At 54.1% G+C, this 12,974-nt stretch overlaps 1 protein-coding gene across 2 annotated transcripts in view; it reads left to right on the top strand.

Moving 5' to 3' along the window:
• Window positions 1-12,974, top strand: part of POU2F2 (POU class 2 homeobox 2) — a 95,474-nt gene that overhangs the window by 26,196 nt on the left and 56,304 nt on the right. For both annotated transcript variants that reach the window (XM_077850324.1, XM_077850332.1), the window contains exon 2: window positions 6,656-6,716. The gene's annotated coding sequence lies outside the window, so the exon portion shown is untranslated. The remainder of the gene's footprint in view (window positions 1-6,655; window positions 6,717-12,974) is intronic.

The following is a 12,974-nucleotide window of genomic DNA, read 5'->3' on the forward strand; positions in this document are numbered from 1 at the left end:
AAAGGAACAGGTCCCCCGTCATCCCAGTCTGCCAGGTATAATGAATGGCAGGGGTGGACATCTGCTGGACCAGAGAAAGGTATAAGGAGCTCACCTTCCCTGGGGGTTGTACCTGGGTATCGGCAAGTCAGGTCCCTGCCTGAACCCCAAAGCAGCCAGACTCCAGACCCGGCACCCTGGACCCGTATGCTGTAGTCTGTATCTCTCACCATGTTCCGCACGCCTCAGCCAATTCATCCCTGTCCCCCATCATCTCACCTGCTCACCAACCGCCCCCCACCCCTACTGCTTCCCTTCTTTTTCCTCTCCCCCAGCATACACCCTGGCAGCCCCACCCCCAAGCCACGGGAGAGGGGACCCCAGAGTGTGAGGTCCACACACCCTGCTTCCAGGCCCATCCCGGCTTGAGGGCAAATCACATCACTCTTTTTAAGGCTCAACTTTCCTCCTCGGCAAAATAAGGTTTTTGTGGGGACGAAGAGTGAGCGCGCGCGTGTGATGATGTTACTAATAATAGCTGCTATTTATCGAGTACCTGCCAGGTGTTAGGCATTGTGCTAGGTACTTTGAACTTTTTTTCATTAGAAAAAACGGAGGAAAAAAACCCTGAGCGTGGAGTGTCCCCAGAGTGTCAGGCCCCGTGCACGGTGCTGTGAATCACAAAGGTGAACATAACCCTTCTTCACAGAGCTTACTATTCCAGTGTGCATGCACACACACACGCCCGGAGTGCCACACTGGTCAGGCAGTGGGGGCTTGGGCTCCTGTACTCGGCCCCTGGCAGCAGAAGCCCCCCCCTCCCCCCACCCCGAGGGAGAGTTCGGAGGCCACTGAGGCAGCAACTCTCAGATGAGAGACCAGCCCCAGCCGTCCCTAATTCCTCTTTACTAACCTAGTGGGATCTTCCATTGTTCGGCTCTGGATTGCAGGGCCCAGCACAGGGTCTGGCCTAGAACTGGCCTCAGGAAATGCTTATTACGTGAATGAGTGAACGAACAAAGGAACATATTTAGGCAGGTGTCTTCATTGAATTTGCTAACCCCAAGAGAGAGTACCAGGATGCACACTCTCTCCCTTCCCCTCCCCCCGCATCCCCTCCCACCCGCTTCACACCCAACTCTCATGTCAGTCGTGGCTGGGTGATCCCGATATCATTTCCATCACTCTCTTGCCCTTTTCTGTATAGGTTCTTGGCTGAGTTTGTTATGAGCATGGTCTTGTTGACTTCTCACACCAACATCGTAAGACAGGTGTTATTATTCTCGTTTTTGTATGTTGGAGCAAACCGAGGCTCAGAGAGGTGAAGTGACTTGCCCAGGGTCACACAGCGAAGTGGTGGCAGAGCTGTCTTTTGGCCACCACACTTTTCTGCCCCACAGAAGTCCATGCTCTCTTGAGAGCCCTCTGGTCTGCATGAATACTTGCTCTTACAATTGTTCTTCTCCCAGCAGTGGGAGGGCATGACCCAGGAGTCAGAAGCCCCGCTTTGGTCCCAGCTCTGTCACAACCAGCTCTGTGACTTTGGGAAAATTCTTTCCGTCCCCCTCCCCCTCTGGGGTACAGCTTCCCCTCCAGTTGTCACTCCTGTCTATGAGCCCTCAGCCAATTTCCCAAAGAGGTGTAGACTTTGACTTGGGCCTACCCCGTCTTCTCTGATAGAAGAGAAAGTAGAGGAGCAAGCACTTCTCTGCTCAGTAGGCTTTAGATTTATTCATCTTCTGGGGAGGGGGGGTGGAGGTGGACTCTGCTGGGCTTGGACACAGTGGGGACCTAAAGCTTGGCCAGGAAAGGGAAGAGGGCCAGAGGAACATGGCTCACTGTAAGCCCACCGGGCGCCACCTCACAGTCTTGCCAGTGGAGGGCTTGTTAGCCCCACTGTTTGCAATTACCAACATTAACTGATGTGACACATGCTCATTGTAGAAAAAAGAGAAAATGTAGATATTCAGAGAGTTGAAGGAAGAACCCACCATGATCACTGAGTCAAATGAGAAAAAAATGAATTTCTCGATGCCTGTCTTTCTGGATAGCTTTTTCTCAAACAGGAGTATCCCTAGGAGTTTACCCAAAGAACTTTTTATAACTCAGATGCATGGGACCGAACTCAGAATTCTGACTTCTGCTCTAAACCTTTTTCTCTGGGGAGCAGGGGGTGGGGTGGGGGGAGTGTATATGTATGTGTTTCATACAAATGAGATCATAAGCTATATACCAGTTTATAACCTGCCTTTTTCTTCCTAACAATGGGTTATGAGCATCACTCCCTTGTCAATGAATTTATTTTGAGCATATTTTCTACAGCCCTGCCATCCTCCGCTCTGTGGCAGCTGTACTAGCATTTATTATTCCTGTACCCAGTCACAGGATATCTAGGTTGTTTCCTGGCATTCCCTGTGATAATTACCCCCACTTAACAGGTGAGGACATTGAGGCTTGGAGAAGTCCCTCATATGTATGAAAAGCTGAGACACCATCCAAGGGGATCTGGCGGTGGCCTGGGTGCTGGGAATGGTTTCTAGCCTCAGGGCAGGGGTGAGGGGCCCGCAGACAAAAGATGTGTGAGCCGTCAGAGGGGAGGGAGGGGTGCTTGAGGAGGAGACCACCGTCTTCCAGGGCTCCCAGACCCAGGCACGCTGTGGACCTGAGCACTATCCCATCAGCCACCCCCCCCCAGCCCCCTCGTTGCCTCCCGCCCTGAGCCCACTCGCTGCCTGCTCCATCCTTGCCAGCTTATCAATAGGTTAAGTGGTCAGGTCAGCGATATTGACCATTTGATTAGGACCTTGTCAGATCAATCCCTGGCTCATCTCATGGGCCTCCTCCCCTGCTCACACCCCCCCGCCCTGTTCTTCCGCGCCAGGGAGCAGGTGGCGGTAGAAGCCTCTGCCCTCCCGTATGCAGCACCCCAGGACCGGGAGCCCTTTTGCAAGTTCAGGGAAGGTGAGAGCCAGCCTTGGCCTCACCATCTCCCATCGTAGTCCTACCAAGTCCGGAGCCCAGAATGCCATTTCCAGTTCTGTCCCTGCCTCCCTTCCCTCGCCCCCTGGGGGTCCCTCCAGGTCCTCAGTCTTAGTGCTACGTTCCCACACCCTCTGTTTACATCACTTTCTCTTGCTTGCTGTCACTAGATCTTGTTTGCTTTGTTTCCCACACGCCTCTCAGAGTCCAGTCAGATGGAGCGGCTCCTTCTTGGCTGTGTGACCTTGGGCAAGGGAATTCACCTCTCTGAACCTCCGTCTCTCCATGTCTATCTTAGGATGATCCTCACCAAACGGGTCACGAGGATTCTGTGAGATCACGTCCACAGAGCAACTCAGCATGCCCGGCAGCCTGGCCTGTAGCTAGCACTCAAGAAACACCAGCTGCTCTCACTGAGAGCTACTCTGCTGAACTTATCCAGCTGCTTGTTTGCAGGGGGGCCAGTTGCTCTGCCCGTCTGTCCCTTGGTGGGAGTGTAGGTAGGCTGTCTGTGTGTGGGGCCAAGGGGCACTGTCATCCTCAGGCCTGTCCCAAGCTCCAGCTGGGGGCCATACCCTGTACTGGCTGATGCTAGGGAGCCCCAGAAGAGCCAGGCCCCAGCCTACTGTCCTCGAGCTCACACTCTGGCAGCCGGGTAGCTGACCGATACCAAGACACACAAACTTTGATACTAGCTTTGGTGAGAGGTGAGGGCTTTCTCTCCTCTGGGCGAATAGCAGAACCCTCCCCTTCTCTGTGGCCTGCTGCAAGGAATATAGCCTTTGGAGTCAGAGAATTCGGGATTCAAGGCCTGGCCGCTCCACTTCCTGTGCCCGGTCACTATGGCCAGCTGCTTCCCCTCCCTGTCCCTCAGAGGCCCCATCTGTGAAACGGGCAGAAGGCACCTCCTAAATAGCTCCTGCCATCTTCCACTCCAGGCACCGCTGGGAAGGCAGCTCCCAGCTCCCACAGGGCTGTCTCCTGCACAGGGAAGATGTTATCTACTGGGGAGAGGGGTCTGTCAGAGGACATATGGGGGCACGGGGGCTGGGAGATGAGATGAGGAGGCCGGGCCGGGGGTAGTACTGCCCATGGGCATTGGGCATTGCAGCTGAGGGTGGCAGCGTGTAGAAGGGAGAGCCGGCGTGGGAGCTGCTGCCAGAGGGAACTGCCAACGTGGGGCGCTGCCCCGGGGAAGACCCCAGCCCTCGGGCACCGTCTGACTCGGGGCCCTCAGAGGCTCAGGGATTCCCCCGCCCGCCCGCCATCACTTACACCAATATTGACGGTTAATGCCGTGTCGCCACCGTGTTCAACACTCAGCGCGGCTAATTGTTTTGACTGGGAATCGGCAAGGCGATTAAACGCCATCGATTTTGCCCTGCGCGCTGCATCGATTTTTAAATTTCCTATTGATCCCGGCCCTAAATCTCCTTAACCAAGACCTCACCGTGGAGATGACAGCCGCTGATTAGCTCCAGGCAGGGGTGGGGGGGTGGGGGGGTGGGGGGAGCAGCTCGTGAGTGGGGAGAGACCCCAGCTCCTCCCTCTCCCCAGGGAACAGGGGTCCTGTTACCCTGAAGATGGAGGCCCCGGTAGAGAGAGGAGGAGGGGGGGGGGGGTGGAATTGGATGGGCCCCTTGCTCTTTTTACCCACTTTTTTTTTTTTTTTTTCTCATTTGGGCTTTTCTCTGGTCTCTGCCTGTGGCTCCTTCCACTCCTCTACTCTGTGTCTCCGCATTTCTTCTCGTCTCTTTCCTATCCATTTCTCCATCCGTCTGTCCATCTGTCCATCATCTTGTCCCCACTCTGTACGTCCGTCTTTTTCTCTATCTCTTTTCTCATTCTCAACTCCTGTCCAGTCTCCACTAATTCTTTGCGTCCTTTGCTGGTCCTGGGCCTCAGTCTCCCGATCTGTGCCTGCATATTTGCCACGAGATAGGAAAGTAGTGCATGGTCATCCTGTCCATCGCCCTGTTGTCTCCCTTCTGGGGACTGTACCCACAGGTCCCAAACTGTGAGACAGCTGTGAGCCCCCTGTCTTTGTTAACCCCCTTCATAGGGCTCTCCCTCTTCAGATGTTGCCCCTTTCTGTGAACTCATCAGTACTCACCTGGTGGGAAGGTATCTGATATCCTGTCTCCTCCGAGAAATCTCTCCCTATCCGACGTTTCCTGCTCCTTCTCTGAAAGCCCACAGCAAACAGGGGCGAAGGTAGCCTCTGTGTGGGTTCTTTTTCCAGGAGGACCATATACCCAGAAGGCAGGAAATGAGGTTTCAGGAGGCGGCACGCGGCCCTAACTCTAACCAGCTCCTAACTCTAACTAGGACCCCAGGGATGTCACATCTCCTCTCAGCCTCGTCGGCCGCATCTGTAAAGTGGGGCTGATACCAGCTGCCATTCTGTTTCCCTGTAGGGCCACAGAGAGGCTTCAGCTAATACTCTTTGGGGACAGGTCTCCCCATGTCCTCTCTGTCCTCTCCCTCTTCTACATAGTACGCAGAAGGACCTTTCTAAAGACAAAGTAGAGATCCCTGGGTGGCGCAGCGGTTTGGCGCCTGCCTTTGGCCCAGGGTGCGATCCTAGAGACCTGGGGTCAAATCCCACGGCGGGCTCCCTGCATGGAGCCTGCTTCTCCCTCTGCCTGTGTCTCTGCCTCTCTGTCTCTCTCTGTGTGACTATCATGAATAAATAAATAAAATCTTAAAAAAAAAAAAAAAAGACTAAGTGGAGTGTGTCCCTTCCCCTAGCAGCTTGGCCCAGGCAGGCACTGTGGGGTGCAGCCCCTGCTCTCTCTGCAGTCTTGTCTTTCCTACTTCCCCATTGCCTCCTGGGCAGATAGAGGCCTGACATGCTCTTTCCTCCCATCTGGCCCTCTGCCTGATTAAAGTTCATTTAATTTGTCTGCTGGGCTTGGTTCAGGGGTGACACCCTTGTTAGGTCTTCTCTGACCTCTGCTGGGGTCCCCGCAGCACCCTCTGCTTACCCCAGCATGTTGGCATTGGGTCTTTATCCAGCCACCCACCCCCTGACTTGGCTGCGAACCCTCTGGCAGACAGGGCTGGGGCATTGTCTAATCCACCCCTGTACCCCCGCTTGGTCCAGGGCCCAGCTTAGACATGCTTCATATCTGCTGATTGACCCAGCAAATAAGTAAATGAACAAATATACAGGTCAGAAGTATCATTGGGACTCCATTTTCATCTCCTCGCAACACATAGGCACCTGATAATGAGTAACTCAGATGTCTTTCTCATCAGATCCTCCTGGCTGTCCTTTGAGATACATAGTTTGTGAATCAATTAATCCCTCCATCCGTCCACCTGTTCACTCATCACCTGTCATTGACTTCTTGAGCACTCTGCATTTTGCAGGGCCCTCTGCCAAAGGCTAAAGCTATAGAACTGTGTCTATATAGTCCCTGCCCTTTAAAGTGCTTCCAGTCTGATGGGAAAAACAGATGTTCAACAAGACAGGCAGTAGGATGCCCATTTATGAGATGGGGACACTGAGACTCAGAGCCCAGAAATGACCACTGGGGGCAACAAGTGGTTGACAGGTCCTGAGCCCACATTTGCCAGTCCTGACTGTGTGACAGGAGCAGAGTTCCTCCACTCGAGGAGTGCCTCATCCTGCCCGAGTCAGAGACGCTTCACAGATTCCCTCCCAGCTGACTCTCCTCTCCTCTCTTTCCAGGTTCTCGACTGGACCGGGTTGGTGGCCTGAATGTATTAGCTTCGCTGCGTTTGCCCAAGAGGTAAGGGCCACGGCCTCAGAGCTTTGCTTACTGCTATGCTCCGGGTGGGTCCTGTTCCCTCTCAGAAGCCCCTGCCTTCCCATCCTCTTCCCTGGAGAGCTGCCCTTCCTTGTTCTGCTCTGTCCTCCACAAGGTTAGTCTGCTTTGCGTTTTTGTCCTTTGTGTCCCGTGGCTTTCTGGCCACACTGATTTGGTTCTGGGTGTGGGTGACATGAGGGTTTCTGTTGATGAGTGTCATACTCAGTAGGAGAGAGATGGATAACTTGGAGGCTCAGATCACAGCTTGGGGGCAGGCACACCTGTGTCTGAGCCCCTTGTCTTTCCCTTCCTAGCTGTGAGTGACTTGGGATAGTCAGAGCCTCCGCTTCCTCATCTATAAAGAGAATAATAATAACAGAATCTGCCTTACGTGCTGACCTGAGGCCAGAAGGCTAGTGAGGCAGTTCAGATTCCAGCTCCAGAGCCGGATGGCACCAGCTGTGTGATCCTCAGTTTCCCCATCTATCAAAGGAGGGTGATAATGGCATCCACCACACAGGATGTAAGGATGAAATAAGTTTCTTCTTGGAAGCATGTGCCTCAGGAGGCAGGAGCTCGAAATACAGCTGAAAGATACCCCTGAACAAGTGAGGATTGGTGAGACCCCTCCTTGGAGCCCACTGAGACTCCTAAGCAGAAGTAGGAGTTCTTCAGCTGCTTGGCTCAGAAGGAAACAGGGGCTCCAGGTGTGTCCTCTGGTGTTTTCTCTGCTCAGCTCAATGAGGCCCTGAGGAGTGAGCATCTGGAGAGGGGTGCTCGGGGGTGGGACTCCCCCACTCTTTGCTGCCACCCCTATTCCCAGCTTAACCTACAGGCCTTAGAACTGTTCTGATTCAGGACAATTCTGGTTCCCTGGAGAAAGCACACATCTTGGACTCAGACTCCTACATTCCTTACCAGTTAGAATGGGATCCAGGGGTGGGCATTAGGTGTCCTGGGGAAGCCTCTGGCTGCCCTCATAGGTATCCTCCATGTGCATCCTTGCTGTAGCCAGGGTCCCAGACTCACTTTAGGAAGCAGGTGAAAGCCGTAGCTCAGGGTTTGCAACCTGGTAGGGACCATAGTGGACTACAAAATGCATTGGGGTGGGAGCCTGCTTTTCAGCTCCACTCACTGTCTCCCACAGAGAGGCAAAACTAACTTGCCAGATTTTACAATTTCCTGAAAGAAGCCAATCTCCCAATTTTTAAAGTTGGCTACTAACGAAATTTCAAAAATCTCCTTGTGATCCAAACTACACGGTTTGGGTAATCTTTGCCTCACAGATTTCTAGTTGTACTGCAATTAGTATAGACTTTCTCCTGGGAAAACACATCCCTATATCTCCTCAGTTGTGCTCCAACTTGGGATCTTTGCAGACCCTGAAACCCATCCATAAACCCCATTCTAACTAGTAAGGAATGTAGGAGTCTGAGTATAGGATGTGTGCTTTCTCCAAGGAGCCAGAATTGTAGCTTTCCCAGGAATACTCACGTCTCCTGATGCTCTTGATGTTGAAAGGAGGGTCAAGGAGGGGCTGAATCAGTAGAACATGTGACCTTTAATCTCAGGGTCATGAGTGCAAATCCCACATTGGTCATGGAACCTACTTAAAAAATAAAAATAAAAATAAGAGGGTCAAGGAGCTTCCAGATTGTAGAATTTGTTTGGGGGCTAGAGGCTGGCTTTGAGGAATGTCTGAAGTCGGGCTAAAATAAGAGGCTGTTAACGGAATTATGTTTCAAAGCTGATGGAGGTTGCTAATCAAGTCTCTGATTTTAGCTCTTTGTGTTTAAATAGATATTTGTTCAGTATCCAAGGTTTCAGGGACATATGTCTGGAAGATTTGTTCACATGTGCCAAGAGCTGTTGCAGCCTAATGAGGAAACCCATACTTATTAGGGGCTACCTCTGTGCCAGGGCCCACTCTGGGCATTTTGCATTAAACCTCAGTGTAAGCCTGTGAGGTGAATTAGTAGTCCCCTGTTGCCAAAGAAGGAAACTGAAGCACAGAGAGGCAAAAGGCCTAAAGCAAGGGAGCGGTAGAGGTGGAATTTGCGTTCAGGTCTGCCTGAACTTCGAGCTCTCACTCTGACCTCACCAGAACCCACCATGGTGACTGGAATTTCCTCAGGGTGGCTGATCCTTGGATCCTTAGGCTTGGTTGGGTGGGGGTGGGGAGGGACTTGATTTTGGGGAAACCCCTGAAGTCTTATTTGGTGCCAACTCTGATAAGTTTGGCACCAAAAAAAGGTTAGATAATACTGGGGCTACTTGTTGGTTTTTTGATAGAAACAAGAAACACATGTAACAACAGGAGATGTTTGGCTTATGTAGTCTGTGAACTGGCCCTGAAGGCTGTCACCAAAATATCTTGAGCGGTCCAGGGGAAGTTTCATGCCCCTCCACTCCAGGGAGACATGTTTGAAGGAGGCCACACTCTTTTAGGTACATAATTTCATTACAAAACAAGAGCTCCAACAAACATTGCCCCCATCCCCATGGTCTTTCCTTTCTAGCTGCACTTGGAAGTTGAGTGATTCCCCAGATGTGGCTGGAGGCCTCCTCAGTACCAGGATCTCCTCCCATCCGGCTCCCTCCCCTCCCCATCTAAGGCTACCTGACAGCCTCCCAAAGGCTGCCCCCCTACCCTGTTCCTCCTTTCTGAGCACTGTTACCATATCTGATGATATATTGTGTGTATAACATCCCACCCCCCAAGCTCTCGACACCCAGCCCCTGGCACAGTGTAAATGCTCAGTTAGGATTTGTTGAAAGAATAAATAAGTGAGCACACATACACATAAACCCATATCCATCCATTTATTTCCTTCAGCCAACATTTTTTCGGGGGTTTCTAGTGTGCCAGGCCTTGTGCCTCAGAGTGGGGTTGGGGGAGACCTGTGTAGCCTCTGAGGGGCTGCAGGCTGGTGGGGAGACAAGCATCAACACTACTACCCTGAACCCACAGGCCTGCAAGGGACTAGGTCAGGAGAAAGCGGGATGTGAGTGATGTGAGTGACGGGAGGGAGGAGGGACTCGGGCAGACTTTGAGAGGAAGAGGCAGTGAGGGGGTTCCTGAGAGGTTAGGAGAAACCAAGGCGTAAGCTACTGTTCCAGTCGGTGGGTCAGTATTGGGGACTGTGGATTCGGCCTGGCCTCAGAGTCCCCACGGCCAGCTACTGTCCACTGGGTATCCAAGGCCCTCCCAGTGCTAGGCAGAGAGCAGGTTGTGTCCTCACCTTGTCTCCTTCCATCCTTCCACAAAATGACTTGGCCTTTGGTGTGGATGAGGCCCCAGAGTCCCACAGGTGGCTCAGACAGCAGTACTAGGGCATGCCCAGGGCACCCACACACCCTGAGGGAGAGTCTGGATTGTCTCAGACGCAGGGAGCTCAGCTGTGGGTGACAGGTTCCTATTGCTGGGTCTGGTGAGGGGTCTTGAAGAGAACCCAGGGCTGCTTAAGAGACAGGGAAATGGAGCTGCAAGGTAGATGCCTCCTCCCCAGGGTGAGAGTATGGGTGTGGCGGTGGGATGCTCCAGGATCCAAAATGCAGCCTGAGTGGCATTGCAGGTGTTCTGCAGACCAGAACCACGAAGTCAGTAGGTGGGGTCAGGGATTTGTTTGGATGCCCTGGGCGCAGTTAGCTACCCCTTTGTCGCAGCTGCAGCTGGGGGCTTTGGCTATAGAATAGGGTGTGTGGTGTTACAGAGGGGCCTTGGGGCTGGGTTGGGCCAGAAGGAGCTTCAGTATGGAGGTGGCTCCTTGGATGTGGGCAGGCCCCACGGGGGGTGGTCCAGAGGGCAAGGCTGTGTGAGGCTGTTGACCCAACTGCACCGTTGCAGTGGTGCTCCTCGCTGGATATGGAATCATGATTGGGCGGGGGTGCTGTTTGCTGTAGTGGTGGGATGCTGGGAGGTGTCAAGAGATCACTCAATCTGTTTGGCTGCCTTTGCTGTCACTGGATGGGTGGAGATAGCTGTGCCCCACCCAGGACTGGGAGCATGTCAGCCAGAGGGTAGGGCGTATAGATGTGGAGGAGGTGCAAATGGCTGTCATCCCTCTGCAGGTTCAGGGACTGCTTGGTCCCGGGCATCTCAGTCCCAGAGCAAGTGAAGGCTAAAGTGCCTGCTGTCCCGTCAGGCTTGGAGCCTTAGGGGCCAAGGACGGGCACTTGGCCCTAACTCCATGTAGAGGGCTGGTAGGCAGAGGGCAGGCTACAGAGTCTGACGCTGTGCAGCTTTAGCAATGTTTCTTGGAAGTCATGATGAACGCTCCCAGCCCAGCCCACCCCAGCCCCTGCATTGTCCAGCTCACATTGTCTTTGTTTCTGGCTTCCTTCTTTCCACTTCCTCATCCTGAGGCTCTACCCTGTTCCCTTCTTTTTTCCTTTGCTTGGTTTCCTCTGGGTCTTGGCTTCTCCATTCCACCCCTCTCCCTCCTTGTTCTGAGCCTGGATCTCTTTCCAGTCTTGCGAGTAGAGTGTGTACAGGTCCATATCGAGCTTTCTGTCTTGAGAGAGCCACACAGAGATGTGGACCTGGTGGGGATGGGGGGGGTGGAGAAGAGAGAAGGAAAAACGATGCTTGAGGGAGAAACAAGAAAAGAGGTACCCCCCTCTCACTTGGCCTCACCATCCAGGACAGCTTCTGAAAGCTCTCCTGTACAGCCATCTGCCTTCCTCTGGGGGCATGTGTGGACAGGAGGGCCAGAGGGGTCATCTGAGGAAGGGAGAAAGAGACTAGGGGAAACTCGGGGAGATTCAGGGAGCACCCTGCAACAGAAAAATGCCTGGAGAGGGGGAGCAGGTGAAAAGAACAGACAAAGAGACCTGGGAGATAGCAAAAAGTCAGCCGGGAGAGCAGAGCAAGAGGCTCAGAGCCAGTCAGAAAGTGTGAGCATGAGGGCGCAAAAGTGAGCCACTAGAGGTGAGGGCCACCGGCCTCCAGGGCACAACAGGGGGGCAGTGGGGGTTGCACCCCTGCCTGGTGCCTGCGGCCCCACCCCTCACCAGACCGTGGTGGGACAGAGTATAAAGAACTTACACTTGGCCAAGGCCCCTTGTGTGTGTGTGGAGAGAGAGACACAGGGCAGGGACTGGGAGGAGGGAGGTACTGCTTCTCTCTGTCGTGGGGCCAGAAGCCCAGTCTGCTCCCATTCCTCCCTACCTGTCTGTCTTGGTCCTGTCCCCTCCCTGCCTTTGCTCACAGGGGCCTGGAGGACAGACCAGGGCCCCTGGAGCTTGGGCACCCCTGAATTCTGGCAGGGGGAGGGGCGGAGGACACGGGAAGAAAGCCATGAATGTATGTGTGTATGCACACGCACACACGTAAGCGCCTGAGCCCGCAGGAGGAGAGACCACTTTGCACTAGGCCTCCCTTAGCTCCTCGCTAGCTTCGCAGCCTCAGTGTCTCCCGTGTTCCCAACTTCCCTCCACCTCTAGCTGCCCGGCTCTCCAGGTCTCTCGCCAGCTGTCTCTGCTCTTCTGTCTCGCTCTCCCTGTCTGTCCTGCTCTTCCATGGCAATCTCTCCATTTCCCTCTGTGCATCGCTCCTGTCTGCCCTGACCCCTTGCTCCTCTGCAGCTCTGCCCCCCATCCTCGCTTTATCTGCGTGCCTCTGTCTCTGTGCCTTGTGTACACACGCGCGCACACGCTCTCTGTCTGTCTGGTCCCTGTGTCTGTGTGTCTCTCCACCTCCTGTTTGCCCTTCCTCTGCTCCTTTTCTCCTCCGCTGCCTCCTGTGTCTGGCTGGGTCTCATCCAGTCTCTTTCATCCTCTGTCTCTCCCGTCCCTGTCTCTCTGGGTCTCTGGCTGTCCATCCCTGCCTCTGTGTGTGTGTCTCTCGCTCCCCCTCCTTCCCCCCCTTTTTTCTGTTTCTAACACCCACACTCACATCCTACCTCAGGAGTAATTGCTTTTGTCTGGGTTGGACTGGACTTGTGGTGGGGGGAGGGCGGGGGGAGCGGGTGGCGCTGGGGGGGTTGGGAGGGACGGAGGTCGCTTGGTGGAGTTGAGGTGGCGTCCACCAAAGCAGGGGGTGCTGAGGAGCAGAGGTGCAGTGCCCAAGACAGGGAGGGGGCAGGGGCCCTGGGCCCATCCTGGCAGGGATCTGGGGCCTCCAGCAGGGAAGAGAAGGCAGCAGGCCCTCACATATGGATTTGGAGGCGATGTAGCTGTAGCAATAGAACAGGCCAGCCTGCACCGCAGTGGCAGTCCCTGCTGCCTCGCCACCCTCCC

This window comes from Canis aureus, chromosome 1 (genome assembly GCF_053574225.1).
Source record: "Canis aureus isolate CA01 chromosome 1, VMU_Caureus_v.1.0, whole genome shotgun sequence".
In the NCBI taxonomy this organism is placed as follows: domain Eukaryota; kingdom Metazoa; phylum Chordata; class Mammalia; order Carnivora; family Canidae; genus Canis; species Canis aureus.